The sequence below is a fragment of the Portunus trituberculatus genome, chromosome 37, assembly GCF_017591435.1.
Source record: "Portunus trituberculatus isolate SZX2019 chromosome 37, ASM1759143v1, whole genome shotgun sequence".
Taxonomy (NCBI): domain Eukaryota; kingdom Metazoa; phylum Arthropoda; class Malacostraca; order Decapoda; family Portunidae; genus Portunus; species Portunus trituberculatus.
Genome location: NC_059291.1, coordinates 16,390,794 through 16,409,560, shown reverse-complemented (window position 1 = coordinate 16,409,560; position 18,767 = coordinate 16,390,794).

Here is an 18,767-nt window from a genome sequence, read left to right as displayed (position 1 = left end):
GAGAGAGAGGTGTGTGTGTGTGTGTGTGTGTGTGTGTAGAGAGATACACACACACACACACACACAATGGGTGGACTACTACTGTTACTAATACGACCAATTCTACTTCTACTACTACTATTACTACTACTACTATTTTTACTCACAGAACTAAAAAAGAACAAGAAAATAAAATAGATAAATAAAATGCTTGTACTATAACTTATATTAAAAACAGCAATATTTTCTGAATACTAAATATATATTTATCTTTCATAACAGTTGTCATGTACATCTCATTGATTTTATTTATTCATTCATTTATTTTCTTATCATCAGAATAAAAGCAACATGAAATTTTGATCCTGCTCTTACGTTCCCTACCATAAAGTTGATTCCATACCTTTAAGAGAACGAGGACCCAAGCCCAAAATACCATTTTTCTCATATTTACCCCTCATTTTAGGACACTGAGACATCGTGGGACGTTGGCCTGCTAGAAGCCACGTAAATGAATAAAATATCATTGGGTAACCTTAAGAATGTATATAAAAGAGAAATAATGGTAAAATATTTAAGGTGTAGGAACGAAATTGTTACTATCTTTCAAAGACACTACTCAGTATTTTTAACTCGCATTTTAGGGCACACATATTTCGTAGGACACTGGACGGTGAGGAGAGGACACTTAAATAAATAAAGTATCAATGTATAACCTCAAATGTAAGGAAAAATTGAAAATAATGATAAAATTAGAGGTTTTAATGCATGGTGATCCTTTGTGCCTATTTTTTCGTTTTTTTTTTTTTAAATTCTTCCTATTCAAATATTTCTTGCAGTGTTCTCACCACGACAATTTTCAAAGGACACAAGGAGGATTAGCCGTGGTCTCAAGCATTGTCTCCTGTTAATAATGTAAAAAATCTTGTTAATCTGTCTCTAGAACCTCAAAACAACTCCATTCTCTTAAACTCACGTAACTTGATCTATAGGTTTTTGAAAGTGGTCGTAGTAGGATGCAAAGTCTTTCAGAACAAGAGTAATGGTGCTGGTACTGGTGCTGGTTTAGGTGAGGTAAGAAGAAAGCCGTGAATTTGAAAAAAAAAACTTCTCTTCTTTTTTTCCTTCTTCTCTCTCTCTCTCTCTCTCTCTCTCTCTCTCTCTCTCTCCTCCCATAAGACTAATTTGAATTAATCGCTGGCCACTCAGCCTAACAGTGATGGTGGAGGTGGAGGTGGAGGTGATGAGATAGAAGTTGGACTTGCATATTCTTCTTCTCATCCACTTCTCTCTTCTCTTTCTTTTCTTCCTCCTCCCTCCTCTTTTTCCTCTTCCTCCTCCTATAAGATTAATTGGGGTTAATGTGGGACTATTTGCTGTTTTGAGAGTCGGATGGAAAGGCAAACTAACGACATCAGCTCCGAACCCTTCGTCCGACTCAGACTAAAACAATCAGAACTACATGGGCACAAACTCATTAAATCCTGGTCCCTTTCTCGGCTAATAATGCAGAAAACAACATATTTTCACGTTTTAAATGGGAAGACAGACTGATGAATATGAAACATATTAACAATAGAGAGAAAACGAAAAAAAAAAAAAAACTGAGATAGTGAGCAACTAACGAGGAAAAAAGGGAAGTTTCGAGAGAAGGAAAATAGCCGCCTTCGAACGTCGCCAGTGTCAACAAAGCTGGCGGACGGAGCGGCGGTACCAAAAGCGTGGGGAATTTGAGACGCTTCAAACGAGAAATTGTGGCGGGAAATTGTTTCACTCACTCGCTGCGTATGTAGATGAGGGGCGTCGAGTGTTAGGTGTCACTAAGCAAGGGAGTGCGGAACTAGCGGGCGGAGTGGGCCATAAAAAGCATATTTACCACCGCGCCGTGCCAACATTAAGACGAGGATAGGGTGCTTGGACTGTCTTGGCGTGTGTGTGTGTGTGTGTGTGTGTGTGTGTGTGTGTGTGTGTGTGTGTGTGTGTGTGTGTGTGTTGGATATCTCTTTCTGGCAACATTTAGAGAGAGAGAGAGAGAGAGAGAGAGAGAGAGAGAGAGAGAGAGAGAGTGGTTGTTCTACGTTTTTTCGTTGAACTTCTAGTAATCACTGTCTATTCGTCTGTCTGTCTGTCTGTCTGTCTGTCTGTCTGTCTCTCTCTCTCTCTCTCTCTCTCTCTCTCTCTCTCTCTCTCTCTCTCTCCCGATGCTCCCGATGCTAGAATAGAACAATCTTAACCAGCTAATAACTGATCCCCTTCTGATACTAACAATAAACTCATATACAAAGAGAAAAATAAGAGAAAAACAAAAGAAAATAAAAAAATATAAAAATGAAAAAAAAATCCTGGTAATCACATAGCAAGAAGAGAAGATAAAACGAGTATTCTCACGTATTATTTTTGTTTTATTCTTCTCATCTAAAAATTCTCCCAGCTCAAAGGACTCTTAAAAAAAACCCTTCATATTTTTTATCTATTCATCTAAACCTCTACCCTCCTAATTTCCTCCTCATCTTTCTCTTTTATATTATCTTCTCACCTCGTTCTGGTATTCTTTTTGTCTTACTTTTATCGTCTAAAAATTCTCCCAGATCAAAGAACTCTTGATAAAAAACCTTCATCTCTTTCATCTATTCATCTAAATCTCTACCCTCTTAATTTCTTCCTCATCTTTCTCTCTTATCTTACTTTCTCACCTCGTTCTGGTATTTATTTTTACTTCAATATTTAGTTTTAGTATATTCTTTTTATTACTTTACTTCCCCAAATCACTCTGTCCACCTATTTTTCTTGTCTGCTCTTCTCTTTCAACTCTTCCTTTCACTTCACTCTCACATTTCTAAACCTTCTAATACGTTTCTTTCATCACTTCCCATTCCTTTCCATCCCTTCAAACAGTTCAACCACACTCTGCTCCCATCACCTCCCTGTCTCACGCAGTCCTTTAACAAGTCCAATCAGATAATCCTTCTCTCCCTCTCATTCCTACCTTCTCCTTTCCAGTCCTTCCTCACATTATAGTACTTGTTTCTCTCATAACACATTAGTCTCTCGAACCTTCATCCATTGTATATTCGCATCTTAGTTCTTCTCTCTCATCACTTCTCAGTCCCACACAATCACTCCCCACATCTTATCACACTTTAACCCCTTCAGTACCATGACGCTTTCCAATATTCCCTCTGCTTTCTATTTGGTGATTTTATACAGCTTCAGAAACTTATGTAGGGGGGGATTAAAATAGCGAAGACTGGCAATTAATCTTGTGACTAAAATAAATCCTTCCTAATGTCAATAAAATGGCCTAATGGCACACAAATCTTAAGGTAAAAGTGTGTCCCAGTACTGGAGGGGTTAATGTTCTTTCATCACCTCCCAGTCCCCTTTAGCCAGCATCACCCCCCGCTTCTCATCGCTTCTCCATTGTTCCTCACCTCCACCAGTAATTTTCTAAGGGTCTGTTACACCTTTTGTGGGAAGAGAAAAAAAAATATAATAAAAGGGTGTTCATTTACTTTGGGTATAGTCAGTAGGCTCACTTTGCTGTGTGTGTGTGTGTGTGTGTGTGTGTGTGTGTGTGTGTGTGTGTGTGTGTGTGTGTAATTCACCTCGGTTGCCTGCTGGTCACTCAGCCAGTCTTCCCCGTTACGGAGCGAGCTCAGAGCTCATAGACCGATCTTCGGGTAGGACTGAGACCACAACACACTCCACACACCGGGAAAGCGAGGCCACAACCCCTCGAGTTACATCCCGTACCTATTTACTGCTAGGTGAACAGGGGCCACACATTAAGAGGCTTGCCCATTTGCCTCGCCGCCCCGGGACTCAAACCCGGCCCTCTCGATTGTGAGCCGAGCGTGCTAACCACTACACTACGCGGTGTGTTGTGTGTGTGTGTGTGTGTGTGTGTGTGTGTGTGTGTGTGTGTCGGTCTCACTCACTGCCTGTCTGCTTGTCTGCCAATTGAATTCTTTAAATGACTGCATGTGGAGAACAGGAACGAGAAGGAGAAAGAGGAAGAAGAGCAGGAAGAGGAGGAGGAGGAGGAGGAGGAGGAGGAAGAGGAGCAGAAACAGGAGCAGGAGGAGGAGGAGGAGGAGAAGCAGAAGTAGGAGCAGGAGAAGAAGGAGGAGGATGGGGAGGAGGAGGATAAGGAGGAGGAAGAGGAAGAGAAAGATAAAACCTGTTGATCCAAAATGTGTGTGTGTGTGTGTGTGTGTGTGTGTGTGTGTGTGTGTGTGTGTGTGTGTGTGTGTGTGTGTGTGTGTGTGTGTAAGTGTGTGTGTGTGTGTGTGTGTAAGTCTCTCTCTCTCTCTCTCTCTCTCTCTCTCTCTCTCTCTTTCTCTCTGATACGAATTAGTAGATAGAAAAAAGTCATTGTCACCATACTAAAAGAAGAAGAAGAAGAAGAAGAAGAAGAAGAAGAAGAAGAAGAAGAAGAAAAAAAAAAAAGAAGAAGAAGAAAAAGAAGAAGAAGAAGAAGAAGAAGAAGAAGAAGAAGAAGAAGAAGAAGAAGAAGAAGAAGAAGAAGACCCGATTAAAGTCAGAGGAAGTCGATTAGAAGAGACGAGGGAGGGAGGAAAAGGCGTATCGTATCAAGAGAGAGAGAGAGAGAGAGAGAGAGAGAGAGAGAGAGAGAGAGAGAGAGAGAGAGAGAGCAATGTTTAGAACGTGGAGTGAGTGAGGGAGAGGAAAGGGAGGGAGAGGGAAGGGAGGGGCTGAAAAGAAGGGAAGAGAGGGATAGAGAGGGGGGTGAGAGGGGAGGCAGTAATGGATGGTCTCGTCTGCTCCTGACATGCAGATGGACGCAATGACTAGCGCTGTTATACACTTCTAAACTCAATTATCACCAATATTACTCTCTCTCTCTCTCTCTCTCTCTCTCTCTCTCTCTCTCTCTCTCTCGTGTATAATCACTCCTTCAGTTTAATTTCATATTTAGTTCATATTTAGATTTATATAGTTGTATTATCATTCTTATTTTTATTTTTTATTTTCCTTTCCTTTTTATTCATTCTTGGTTTTCATTATCTTTTTTTTATCCATTCGTCCCGTCTTATAGTGTGTATATCTCTCTCTCTCTCTCTCTCTCTCTCTCTCTCTCTCTCTCTCTCTCTCTCTCTCTACTAAACATACACACGTACACACCTTTCCCTGTACCTGCTGCTCCCTGTTTCCCACTACCTGTGTTCTCTTTCCGCTACCTGCAGCACTCTCCCTCGTCCCTCTCCTCCCCTCCCTGTCCCTCCCACACACCTGCCCGCACCGTCATTACATCACACCTGTAATTTATGTCCACAGGTGAACGGGTTGGCTGAAGCGATAAAAGTGACAAATTAATTACCTCAATATTGTCAGGTCGAGCAGTTTTGGCACGTAATTATTCTTTTTTGGTCAAAATAATCACGTAAATATTTCCAATCAACGACGATTTATATACGAATATCAAATGACGTTCCCGGATCCGTATTTTTCGCGAATCCATAACCGGGTTGAGAGTCAGCGGTGTAATGACATCCGGATCCGAGGGCCGACAATTATATTTCCACTGTCCCTCTCTCCCTTTCCCTGCTGCCCCACTGCTGTTCCCTCCCCGCCACCCTCCACCAACCCGCCTGGCCAGCCCGTACTCGCTTTCCTTCACTCTGCCCTCCCTCTCCCTCTCTCCCTACATATGGTGCAGCGGCTGCTTATTAATAATGGCGTAAATCGATGTTTTTCTTTGTACATGGCGGACTTTTCACCCTAAAATGACTCGCTGAAATACTAAATATGCCTTATATGCCATACCTTCCCTAACCCTCCCTCTCCCTCTCCTTCTCCCTCAGTCTCCTCCTCCTTCTCTCCCTCCCTACACTACCATTCCCATGGTCAAATTATTATCATTTATTTTTAGGAAATTATGGAAATCGATCACTGTAAAAGTGCCGAATGTGTCAAAAACTTTTGTTGGCCGATGATGGAATGAGATGGGCGGGGCCAGGCCGGGGCGCGCCGCTCATTTATACACAAATTGTTCGTGTGAGTGTGTGTGTGTGTGTGTGTGTGTGTGTGTGTGTGTGTGTGTGTGTGTGTGTGTGTGTGTGTGTGTGTGTGTGTGTGTGAGTGAGTGAGTGAGTGAGTGTGAGTGTGTGTGTGTGTGTGTGTGTGTGTGTGTGTGTGTGTGTGTGTGTGTGTGTGTGTGTGTGTGTGTGTGTGTGAGAGAGAGAGAGAGAGAGAGAGAGAGAGAGAGAGAGAGAGAGAGAGAGAGAGAGAGAGAGAGACAGAGAGATACTCTTACATAAAATTAAACTAGTTAACATTACTCTTGTTAAATTCACTACAAAGAGAAAAAAAATAAGGAAATACAATAACAATACAATAAAAAGAACACTACATACACTTCACCCCACTCGAAATTTTACACAAAAACAACAGAAAATATTCCAGATGAAACACACACACACACACACACACACACACACACACACACACACACACACACACACACACACACACACACACACACACACATCAACACTCGAACACAAAACAAAATGTCCATCCTACTAAAAAAGAAAAGAAACCAGATCAAGCCAAATCAACAGAAACAGAAAAAAACCTTTCACAGTTCAGTTCTTTCCTTTTCCCAACACTCTTCCTCTGTATCTGTCTCTCCTCTGAGCTTCACCGCCTCGCCGTCACAGAGAAGCTATAATAACATCACAAGTCCACGTTCCTTTATTAACATGAGGGCCATGGCAACCAGCTGCCGCGCAAGACGCCCATATCAAATGCGACGGCGCGTGTGTATGTCAACTGTTAATTAAAACTATCATAAGCGTTCCCAGTTGTCCTTCTCCTCCGCCTCTGCCTCCTCCTCCTCCTCCTCTTTCTGCTCCTCCTCCTGCTGCGTTATTTCCCTCCAGCCTCCCATTTTTCCTTTCCATCTCTCTCTCTCTCTCTCTCTCTCTCTCTCTCTCTCTCTCTCTCTCTCTCTCTCTCTCTCTCTCTCTCTCTCTCTCTCTCTCTCTCTCTCTCTCTCTCTCTCTCTCTCTCTCTCTCTCTCTCTCTCTCTCTCTCTCTCTCTCTCTCTCTCTGGATCAGTGATGGAGTTACTTCTAATAGTGAAAGGGACAGATTTTATGCTGTTATATATGAGTATATGCTTCTCTCTCTCTCTCTCTCTCTCTCTCTCTCTCTCTCTCTCTCTCTCTCTCTCTCTCTCTCTCTCTCTCTCTCTCTCTCTCTCTCTCTCTCTCTCTCTCTCTCTCTCTCTCTCTCTCTCTCTCTCTCTCTCTCTCTCTCTCTCTCTCTCTCTCTCTCTCTCTCTCTCTCTCTCTCTCTCTCTCTCTCTCTCTCTCTCTCTCTCTGTGTGTGGGGAGAATAGTGTGCCTCTGTCTACGTCTCGTCAGTGGCACAAAAGAGAGAGAGAGAGAGAGAGAGAGAGAGAGAGAGAGAGAGAGAGAGAGAGAGAGAGAGAGAGAGAGAGAGAGAGAGAGAGAGCAAACCCCCAACCCTTAGTTCTCCATCCCTCATTATCCACAACAAAAGAAAAGAAAGAAAAGAAAAAAAAAACGTAAACAATCAGTAACAATTTTTCGAACAATCAATGACGTGTGTGAATGTGTGAATGTCTGCGACTGTGTGTGTGTGTGTGTGTGTGTGTGTGTGTGTGTGTGTGTGTGTGTGTTTGCTCGCGGTCATGATAAACATTGATAATTGCAAAGGGTATTAAACATCAAAAGTGTTGGCGGATCTCAAAAACGCGCTTCCACCATGAAACGAAAGCGACTTTTATCGAGAGCGCTGAACGTTATTCGAAAATTAATTGGCAGATAATTACATGCTGTGGGGGAATAAAAAAAGAGGAGAGAGAGAGAGAGAGAGAGAGAGAGAGAGAGAGAGAGAGAGAGAGAGAGAGAGAGAGAGAGAGAGAGAGAGAGAGAGACGGAAGAGATATATATTAGAGCTTCGTTTCAAGAGGCTATCTAATCGGAATCGGACAATTAATGAAGCCTAAGAGATGCGAGAGAGAGAGAGAGAGAGAGAGAGAGAGAGAGAGAGAGAGAGAGAGAGAGAGAGAGAGAGAGACAATCGCACACTTTCCTTTTCCTAACCCTACTTCACATCTCTCTCTCTCTCTCTCTCTGCTCTTTTTTGTCGTGTCTTCATGATTATAATTTTCTCATGATCGTGCGAGCGTTTGGGTGTAAAAATGATGAGCGTGTGAAGTCTGTCTGGCTGGTTTTTACTCCCCGCCTATCTCTCTCTCTCTCTCTCTCTCTCTCTCTCTCTCTCTAAGCCATCAAATTCCTGATTCTTTTTCTCTTTCGTTTTCATGTTTTTCTCTCCCTCTTTCCCTCTCTCTCTCTCTCTCTCTCTCTCTCTCTCTCTCTCTCTCTCTCTCCCTGCACAAAAAATCTCATCAACGCACATAAACTGAAAACAAACACAACAGGCGGCAAAAATCCAGGTAGGTGTAAAGATCAGCTGCCTAACAAATCAGCTGATGTTGTTACTTCACTTTTCATGCGCCGATATGCTCTCACTCTTTCCCTTGTGTAGCCCTCTCTTTCGCTTTTTTTTTTCTGCCATCCCTTCCCCCCTCTCTCTCTCTCTCTCTCTCTCTCTCATTTTTTTTTCATTTCCTTCCTAGCTCACCTCATATTCCTCCTCTTTTGTTTTTCCCTCCTTGAATTAAAGTTTCGATTATTTGTTTTTTTGTTTTGATGTTTTGTTTTTGGGTTTTCTCTTTATTTCTCTCTCTCTCTCTAGTTTCCTCTCTCACCACCTCCTGTTCCAGCCCCTCCTCCTTCTCCTCCTCCTCCTCCTCCTCCAGTACGTGTGTGTTCTTTCTATGCACTTCACCAACCACCACCACCACCACCACCACTACTAACACACTGCATTATTGTTGTGTTATTCCTGCCCTAGATAGATCCTTTAATCGTCGTCCTTGGTCCTCCCCTCTCTCTCTCTCTCTTTCTTCCTCATCTTCCCTTCCCTCACTACTCGTTTTCTTTTAGTCTCTATCTCTTACTATATTCAGATTCTTTTGCCATTTCCTTCTCTTGTGTTTCTCTCCCTTACGATATTCTCACTCTTCTTTTATTTTCGCTATCCTTATATTTTTTGTTTTCTATCTCTTATTCAAATTTGTGTTTATCTTCTTCACTTATGATAATTCTCTTACTTTTGTTTCTGTTTAGTTTGTTTTTTCCAATTTATTTCGTTTGTTTGTCTGTTTCTTTGCATGTGTCTGCCTGTCTGTCTGTATGTATGTATGTCTCTCTCTCTCTCTCTCTCTCTCTCTCTCTCTCTCTCTCTCTCTCTCTCTCTCTCTCTTTTCCACTTCATTTTCTACTTGCATACCTCCTCCTCCTCCTCCTCCTCCTCCTCCTCCTCCTCCTCCTCCTCCTCCTCCTCCTTCTCCTCCTCCTCCTCCTTTCTCCACCAGCTTACTTCCTGCTTTTCGGTATTCATTCTTATTCTAATCTCATCTTATAATTTCCAATGAGTTAGTTTCCTTTATTTTTACTTTACTCCTTACTTTCGTTCTCACCATTCGATATAATTGAATAATTATGACTGACTGTCTTCAGCCTTTCTCACCGTCGAAATGTTGCATCTCTTTCTTTTATAGCTATTTTCATATTAATTGGTCTACTGATCTTACTTGCTAATTGCATGCCTCCCCTCCTCCTGCGGCCTCGCTGCACAAGGATTTCTTCTTCCTCTCATTCCTATTCTTTCCAGCTCTCTACTACCAGTATTCTCAATCATTCATACCTTTCTCTGATAAACTCTGGAACTCCCTGCCTGCTCCTGTATTTCAATCTTCCTACGACTTGATTTCTTTTAAGAGGGAGGTTTCAAGACTTTTGTCCCTGAATTTTAGAGAATTCTTACGACCTTTAAGAGAACTGGTAACCCAGTGTGCCTTTTTTCCATTCTTTGTTGCCTTTGGCCAGTTGCCTCTCCTGCATAAAAAATATAATTTCATTCCTCCCAGAAAAAAAATCAACATTATAAACTGACTAAGCATTCATACTCTTTCAGACAATTTAACAACTTAAATCACTTTCAATACCTTTCCTTACTCGAATATTATACTCAAACACACTTAAAACTCTCACTCTCTCCTTTCCCCTTATTCACGGAAACACAAGCTAATATTTTCCTTCCTCTTTGTTCTCTTTACCAGCACACTCAGATACAGACAAGCACACGTAAAATCTCTCTTTCTCATTTTCCCTTTTCTTCGAACACACAAATACATGCAAAACCTCCTCTCATTTCATTCCTTCCTATTTTTTACTCACTCAAACTCACTCATATATCTCCTTACTCGCTCTTTTACTAATCATCTCAAACACACATGCACGCACACACACACACACACACACACACACACACACACACACACACACACACACACACACACACACACACACACACACATACACACACACACACACACACACACTTGAACTCTTTCTCATATCCCTCAACCCTCCCTCCTTCTCTCCCTCTCTTACTCCTACACTCGCTCTCTCTCTCTCTCTCTCTCTCTCTCTCTCTCTCTCTCTCTCTCTCTCTCTCTCTCTCTCCAGGCGTCATCTCATGAAAAATAACTGCCAGGAATATGGAAAAAAACACCTTGTTATACGAAGCATTCCTGCCACATCACTGCAACAAGCCGAGTGAAGGGCACTAAAACACACAAACCATAAACACACACACACACACACACACACACACACACACACACTCACCGTCTCTGTTTCTTATATCCACGCATTCCACCATTGAAACATCCCAAGCACACTCTCAAACACACACACACACACATACACACAGAAGTACACTTACTCATCCACCGGTCCTCACTCACACACCCAGCATACTCCACCGCACGCAAACCGCACTCCACACACGCACTGACTCTACCCAAGCTCTGTAATTTCCACTCGACTATCTTTTACCCTCAGTGGAGCCATTTTCGTCCCCCTATTTCCTCTCCCTATTTGCCTCTCATTACGTTCGCTTCAGAAACACGCGGCTAGTTGATTAGGAGAGAGAGAGAGAGAGAGAGAGAGAGAGAGAGAGAGAGAGAGAGAGAGAGAGAGAGAGAGAGAGAGAGAGAGAGAGAGTAGGGTATATATAATTCTAGATAAACCTCTCCGTTTCCTAAGGGAGAAAAAAATGAAAGAGCATCTTACCCCCTGACTTGCATTGGCTTCAGGGGAAGAAAAGTGATAATTACCTTACATCGGTTGTGTTGTACCAGGAAGAGGAGGAAGAGGAAAGGGAGGAGGCGGAAGAGAGGGAAAGGGACGAGCAAGAGGAGGAGCAGGAGGAGGAATAGGAGAAGTAAAAGAGGTTTGGTGAGTCGTAGGTATGGAAATATTAGAAAAAGAGGAGGAAGAGGATGAGGGAAAAGAGAGAAAGGACAACAAAGTAGGGAAGGAGGAGGAAAAAGAAAAAAAACAATCATCAGATTTGTTGGCCTTTGCGAGGTTGTTTGTAATAATTTCCGCTCTCTAACCTAAAGTGAGCAACATCAAATAAGACAGAAAAGAAGGAAGAAATTCAAAATAACAAAAAAAACTTAGAACGGAAGGAGAATGATGATTAGATGGTGATGATGATGAGGAGGAGGAGGTAGAGGAGGAGGAGAATATATTAGCGTGTGGCAAAAATATAACTTTACACGACTAAAGTCAGTCAGTCAGTCAGCCACACTAGCGGTGTATTTATTCCTGACAGTTTTTAAGTATCTGTCTGTAAGCCGTCACTCCCCACACACTCCTGCACCCAGCCGCAAAAGTCTCCTCTCATATATATTCATAAAGTAATTTTCTCCTTAGCCTGTCACTCACCCGCTCCTCTGATCTCCCCATCAAGCAGCCCCCGCCTCCCGCCGCCTCATGTGCCACTATTTTTACAGTCAGACACTCGAACGGTTATAATTGCTTGCATTTCATTCTTTTCACCTTTTTCTCACTGTAATTATTATCGTATCTTTCAGCCACCACAACAAGGTGAGCTTATTTCAACTATAAATGTACGCACGTATTCTCGTCGTTGGGTATACCTGAGTGTGTTTTGAGAGCGGCTTTCTCAGGGAAGCGAGTTGTGACGAGGCAAACGGTGCTGTCATCAAGCGCTTTGCTTTGATTCTCTTGCTTCCGCATTGTAGCTTCTAACTGGCTCAAAAGACTAACGATCTATCACTTATCTCTCATGTACACGTACAACAGCTTGGAATCCCTTAGAGCTTTTGAAATAAGCCAAATTGAGTGTTATATGATGACCATTGTAGGCATGATGGTGAATTTGTATTTTAAGGATCAAGTCTAAGAGCAAGTGTTCTTTTATAAACGCCCCTCAATAAATGTAAGACGGGGTGAATTTATTTTGTTGCATTTTGGAAGTGATTTTAGTTAACTTGCGATTTTTGCTTTTTCAGACTTAAATTCACAGCTGATTTCCCACAGAAGTTCATCGATGCACATACATGAGTGACCTCTTATTTTGCGTGTACGGTTACAGATCCTAAAAAAAAAAAATTTCCAATAATGCTAAAATGAGTATTCCACTATCTAAAGGCCAGTTATAACAGAAAATTAACATTTTGAATCACTAATTCTTTTCTTTAAACCTTTCTTGGAAAAAAAAATCATTTAGAATAAAGTGAATTTTGACACATGTGGGTCAATCCCAACCCGCCTATCAAATTTATGAATTGACAGTTTCACTTGCCCAGGACACACACACACACACACACACACACACACACACACACACACACACACACACACACACATCATCATCATCATCATCATCATCATAGTGCTATCCCCTCCATGGTGCGAGCCATAAATAGCTAAGTTAGATTCTCATCTTGAATCTCCCTTAATCCCAATATGTACATCTTCATGTAATGCTATCCCCCCCATGGTGCGAACCATAAACAACCATAAACAGCTAAGTTAAGGCTCTAATCTTAAGTCTCCCTTAATCCCCATAAGTACAGTACATTTTCAATATGTATGTACTGCAATTACTAACAAACTGTATTATTATTATTATTATTATTATTATTATTATTATTATTATTATTATTATTATTATCATTATTATTACAATTGTACTTTAACAAAGACCATCAGTAAAGCAAAACATTGACAAGAATCCGACTAATAATTTGTATAGCCCTTGAAAAGAATCGTGATGAGAGCTCGAAGGTGCTACAAAAGACAAGTTAACGACAGTACGCATCACCACATTCGTTTTCTCCCTTTTTTCAGGAAAATTAAAAATAAGAAACATAAACAAAGCAATACACTTTCTTCCACTATCAATCTTGAGAGAGAGAGAGAGAGAGAGAGAGAGAGAGAGAGAGAGAGAGAGAGAGAGAGAGAGAGAGAGAGAGAGAGAGAGAGAGAGAGAGAGAGAGAGAGACCTACGTACGTGAGCACGGCGAAAATCGATATAACACGAATGGCCGTGTTATATTGGGAGCTTTAGTAGAGTTGATGGCCAGCCCAGTCGCGCGCTTATTGCACTAAAAAAGCCTTCTGGTGTCCAAGCCAAACGCGAGCTCCTCTGATGGATGGCGCAGTCGGGGAGGAGGGAGGGAAAGGCAGAGAGGTAGAGGAAATGTGGAGGATGGGGGGATGATATGGAGGGAAGGTTAGGGAAAGGGACCGGGAGAGGGATGTATGGAAGATGGAGGGAGAGAAGATGGAAGGAGAAGGTAAGGGATGGCGATGATGGTGGTGATGATAGGAAATAGGATATACTTCAAGAAAGGTGTGATTGGTTTCCTTCTCTTTCTTTCATTCATTTTTTTTCAATCTATTTTTGGTACTTTTTTTCATCATTGACCTTCTTTTATGCTTTCCTTACTGTAGTATATATATATATATATATATATATATATATATATATATATATATATATATATATATATATATATATATATATATATATTTTTTTTTTTTTTTTTTTTTTTTTTTTTTTTCTTACGCTGTCCTTTTACGGCATCTAATTTCTTTTTCTCAATTTCTTCTTATTTTCGTTTTTCCTCTTTTCCCTTAACTCTCTGCTACATCTTTCCTTGTTGGTTTATTACTGCTGATATTACCCTTTGAGATACGAGTGCGTGCGTGCGTGCGTGCGTGTGTGTATATGTGTGTGTGTGTGTGTGTGTGTGTGTGTGTGTGTGTGTGTGTGTGTGTAATACAAGATATGAGAAATATGAGATGGAGGAGGAGGAGGAGGAGGAGGAGGAGGAGGAGGAGGAGGAAGGAAGGGGAAGAGGAGAGAAAGGGAGGCGCGAAGCGGAAATGGAGGGAGCGATATATGAAGAGGGAAAGAAGGAGGGCGGGCTAGCGGGCGGGGAGCAAGAGGCGAGAAGAAAGAGAAACTAAAGTAAGGAAAGAAGAGAGGGAGAGGAGGAAAAGGAAAGAGGGAGTGTAGGAGTGTAGCTAAAGGGAAAGGATGGAGAAAGGAGGATGAGAGATAGACCGTGAAGTAAAGGAAAGAAGAAGGTAAAGAAAGGAGAGAAGGAGGGGGAAGTGTGTGGAGGAGTGAGAGCAAGAGAGGAGAGGAGAGAGGCGGGAAGCAGATGGAGAGTTGGAAGGCTTGCTGGTTAGTGTGAAAATTCCACTCGTGTGCTCCGGGTCGCTGGTTCCCTTGAAAAGTGAACCACAAATCACCTCTGCACCAAATGAACATGTCTAGCGCCCTCACCACTCCTCCTCCTCCTCCTCCTCCTCCTCCTCTAACCTCACCACCCCCACCTCCCAGTCTTGGCAGTGGCTATAGCTCCCTCTCAGCTCCCTTCCTCTACCCCCACCTTCCTCCTCCCTTAGTATTATTAGTATGTGGAGGGAGAAGACTGTTTTATTGTAGCCATTTGGAGGCCTTTATGAGTCCGTCCATCTCGCGCCGGCTGCAAGCGATCGCCTCGCGTCTTACATACATACGAGATAATTAACGCCAATCTTTGTTCGGAGCGAGCCAGCCCCGTGCGCGCGCTGCATGCGGAACAGGCCAATTACAGACGATCATTCAACCCAGCTGCAGTTTTAGTGGATGTTTTGACGGATGGGCGTTTACGTGTGTGTGTGTGTGTGTGTGTGTGTGTGTGTGTGTGTGTGTGTCATTAGTAGCAGCAGCAGTTGTTGTTGTTGTTGTTGTACTCGTAACTGTTACCTGCTGCTGCTGCTACTTTCGTTCACGACGAGGGTGGTGGTCATAGTGATATTGATAACAATTGTGGTGGTAATAACGACAATGATAGCAATGGTGGTGAAAGTTGTAATGATTCCGGTGGTAGTGGCGGTTTTCACTGTAGGCGGAGAACATAAAGAATTCATTTGCTTAATTACATACTTAACAATAATACTTGTGCACGTAAATCAGGCCACCGCCGTGCACCACCACCACCACCAAAACGCGCAGCACAACACTCCTCACATTCAGAAGAAGGAAACTAATGAGTAACTAACACTTTTGAAGACTGAAGGACAAAATGTTTAAACACGAAAAAAATGATGATAAAAAGTAAAATTAAAACGAATAAAACACAGAAAAGAAAAAAAATGTAATACGAAAAATAGAGAAAAAAGGAAGCGAAAGAAAATGCAAAGGAAAGTAATGAAATGTATAATGAAGAACAAACATTAAAATACCACACACACACACACACACACACACACACACACACACACACAAAGGAAACCAATAGAAAATGGAGAAACACCATGTGAAAAAAAACAAAAAACAGATGAACTGATAGCAAAAAGTACAGACTGAAAGACAGACACACAGACAGACAGACAGAGAAACAGACAGACAGACAGACTGCACCAAAAGCAGCATGCAAATCAAGACAAATCGACACCATAACCCGGATGTAGAATAAAAGACACGCAGCACGAGACTAGATTGACAGAGAGAGAGAGAGAGAGAGAGAGAGAGAGAGAGAGAGAGAGAGAGAGAGAGAGAGAGAGAGAAGCTTCGTACATTTTGGCATTTTTTTTGTTTATCTGTCATTTTGTTGGTTCGTTTGTCTGTGTGTCAATGTGTCTTTTTGTCAGCTTGAGTTTGTTCTCTCTCTCTCTCTCTCTCTCTCTCTCTCTCTCTCTCTCTCTCTCTCTCTAACCCACTGACTTTCTTCTCTCTTCTATCTTTGTCTGTCCGTAAGTCTCTCCTCTCCGTCTCTTACCTTTTCCCCTCCCTCCCTCCCTCCCACACACACACACACACACACACACACACACACACACACACACACACACACACACACACGGGGGTATTAATATCGAGGCAGCCTGTGTTGAGATTTGAATTTCAGATTGGTGAGGTGTGAGACGCCAGCTTCCTCATGAAACATTCACTGCCTCCTCCTCCTCTTCCTCTTCCTCTTCTTCCCCCTCTACATCCTCGTCCTCGTCCTCCCTTCCTCCTCTTCCTTCCATATTCCTTTCCTTTATGTTTTTCTTATTTTTTTCATTCTTTCACCTGCATTTTTGTTTTTAGTTTTCTTTCGGTATTTTCCTTTTCTCCTTCTTACTCCTCTTTGTAGTTCTGGGCATTTCTTTTTGTATACTTGTTTCGTTTCTGATTTATATCCTCCTTCTCTTCATCTCCTCCTCCTTCGCCTCCCACTCCTCCTCTTCCTCCTCCTCCTCCTTCTCATCCTCCTCCTGTTCTAAATACATACATTCCTTCCCTCCTCTCCTCCCTCTCTTCTATCACCCACTTGTTCCTTCTCTCCTATGTGAGAATTCTGCCAAATTTCTTCTTCGTTCGCAGTTTTATTTCAACCTTTTCATCTCCTTTATATGTCTTATATGTCATCTATTTTTTTTCCTTTTTACTTATGAAAAAGGTAAAATAAACAAATACATAAATACGATGTAACACACACACACACACACACACACACACACACACACACACACACACACACACACACACACACACACACACACACACACACCCTATCTCTCTCTCTCTCTCTCTCTCTCTCTCTCTCTCTCTCTCTCCACCACAACTAGATTCATACTCAATTCTCAATCTCTTTTTCTCTTTTCCCACATGTCTTTCACATCACCTATAGTTTCGAGTTATCAGAGGCGTGTTACTCCATTACAAAACCCACACCGATGCATTTCACTCTTTCCCATACACACCTTTGCCGTCACCTGGATGATTACTGCTTCCATAATTCCATTTCTCCTTGCCTCATTTTCACTTTTTCCTTTCAACCTTTCACCTTCTGTTTCCGACGTATAATTCTTTTGCAATCATCCTCTTTCATCCTCTTCTCGCCATTCTTTGCACACGGCCAGGCCACTTTACCACACCTTGCTCTTGCCTTTCCCTCAAACCACGTCTATCTGAACACATGTTTCTGATTCCAATCGCCGCTCAAACACTTCTATTCTTGAACAGTTTAGCTTCTCATGCACTGTTTTCAAATACAACAGGGATGATTATTCGGATTCTCGTGATTTTTCTCCTTTGGTGACGCAGAACACTTGGTAATCTATCGCTAGAGTCATGAAAAATGTCTCTGAAAATGACAGCAATATTTATTTTGATGTATCAAACGTGTAACTGGTCATTGCTTTTTAGTATTTATCTCTATTTGTAAATTTTCGTCTCTTGCTGTCTTCTGCTTCTCTTTATTTTCAGCTTCCCTGTGTTCCTGTCTTCTCTGTTGGCATTTCAATTAAGGACTTGAACGCATAATTGGTTATTACTTTTGTATCATTAGTTGTCCTTCCTAGTTCCTCGTCACTTCTTATCTTCTGCTTCTCTTCCTGTTTTCCTCTTTCTTCTGTCCCTGTGCCTTCTCGGTCAGTATTTTTCCTCTTTACTCAAAACATACAAAGATTAAGGCACCAAGGTATTCAACCAACCCAATCATACCTCAGCAGTCCATTACAGGAAGCATCATGGATCAAGGTCGATAAAGTGTATATTGATATAAAGTGTGTGCGTATGTGTGTATACTTGGGTCAGTATATAAATCAATCAAACAAATCAATCTTTCGTCTGTTCGTGTGTCGTTTAAGTTCACAACAGTATTCGAGATGAAGTTTGACGGTTTAGCGGTAAAAAATGTGATTAGAGAAATGTACGTAGGACGGGAAGAGAGGGAAAAAAGAGGAATGAGGCGTCCACACGTTTGAGAATGAGTCTATATACTGTGTATCAAATCACTGATCGTGGTCTCGTCACAGTAAGTTTCCTTGTTGTGCCTGAGTTTGGAAGCCACGCTTGATAACAATGGTGAAAAAAAAAGTAGCAGCAGCAATCCAATTTATCCATTTCCATTTCGATCCCTTAAAAAGACAGCATCTGTTCGTTTCTCTGTCTGTTTCAGTGTTTTGGTGTTCAGTAATTTATAACTCTCTCAACACCTCCTAGCATTCAATGTGAATTTCCCTCTCGTTTCTAGTTTTTTTTTTTTTCTAATGATTTTCTGTCGAAACTCTATCGAAATATGAATGTTTTTGCCACAAAAATCTGAATTTCTTTTTAAGTCTTCTGTTTCTGATTCCTTTCTCCTTTTTGCTACAATTTGAGTTTTCTTTTTTTCTTTATATGTTGTTCCTATTTTGATTAATTTTAGGCTAAATGTGATTTTTTTTTCATTCTACAATCTCTCTTCTATAATATTTCCTCCATGCCTCCTTCTTTCAGTATGTATCATAAGATCGAGGATGAACGGTCTTTACAATATTTGCCTAGTTGATAACACGAGTCGTTTCTACTAGCGCGAG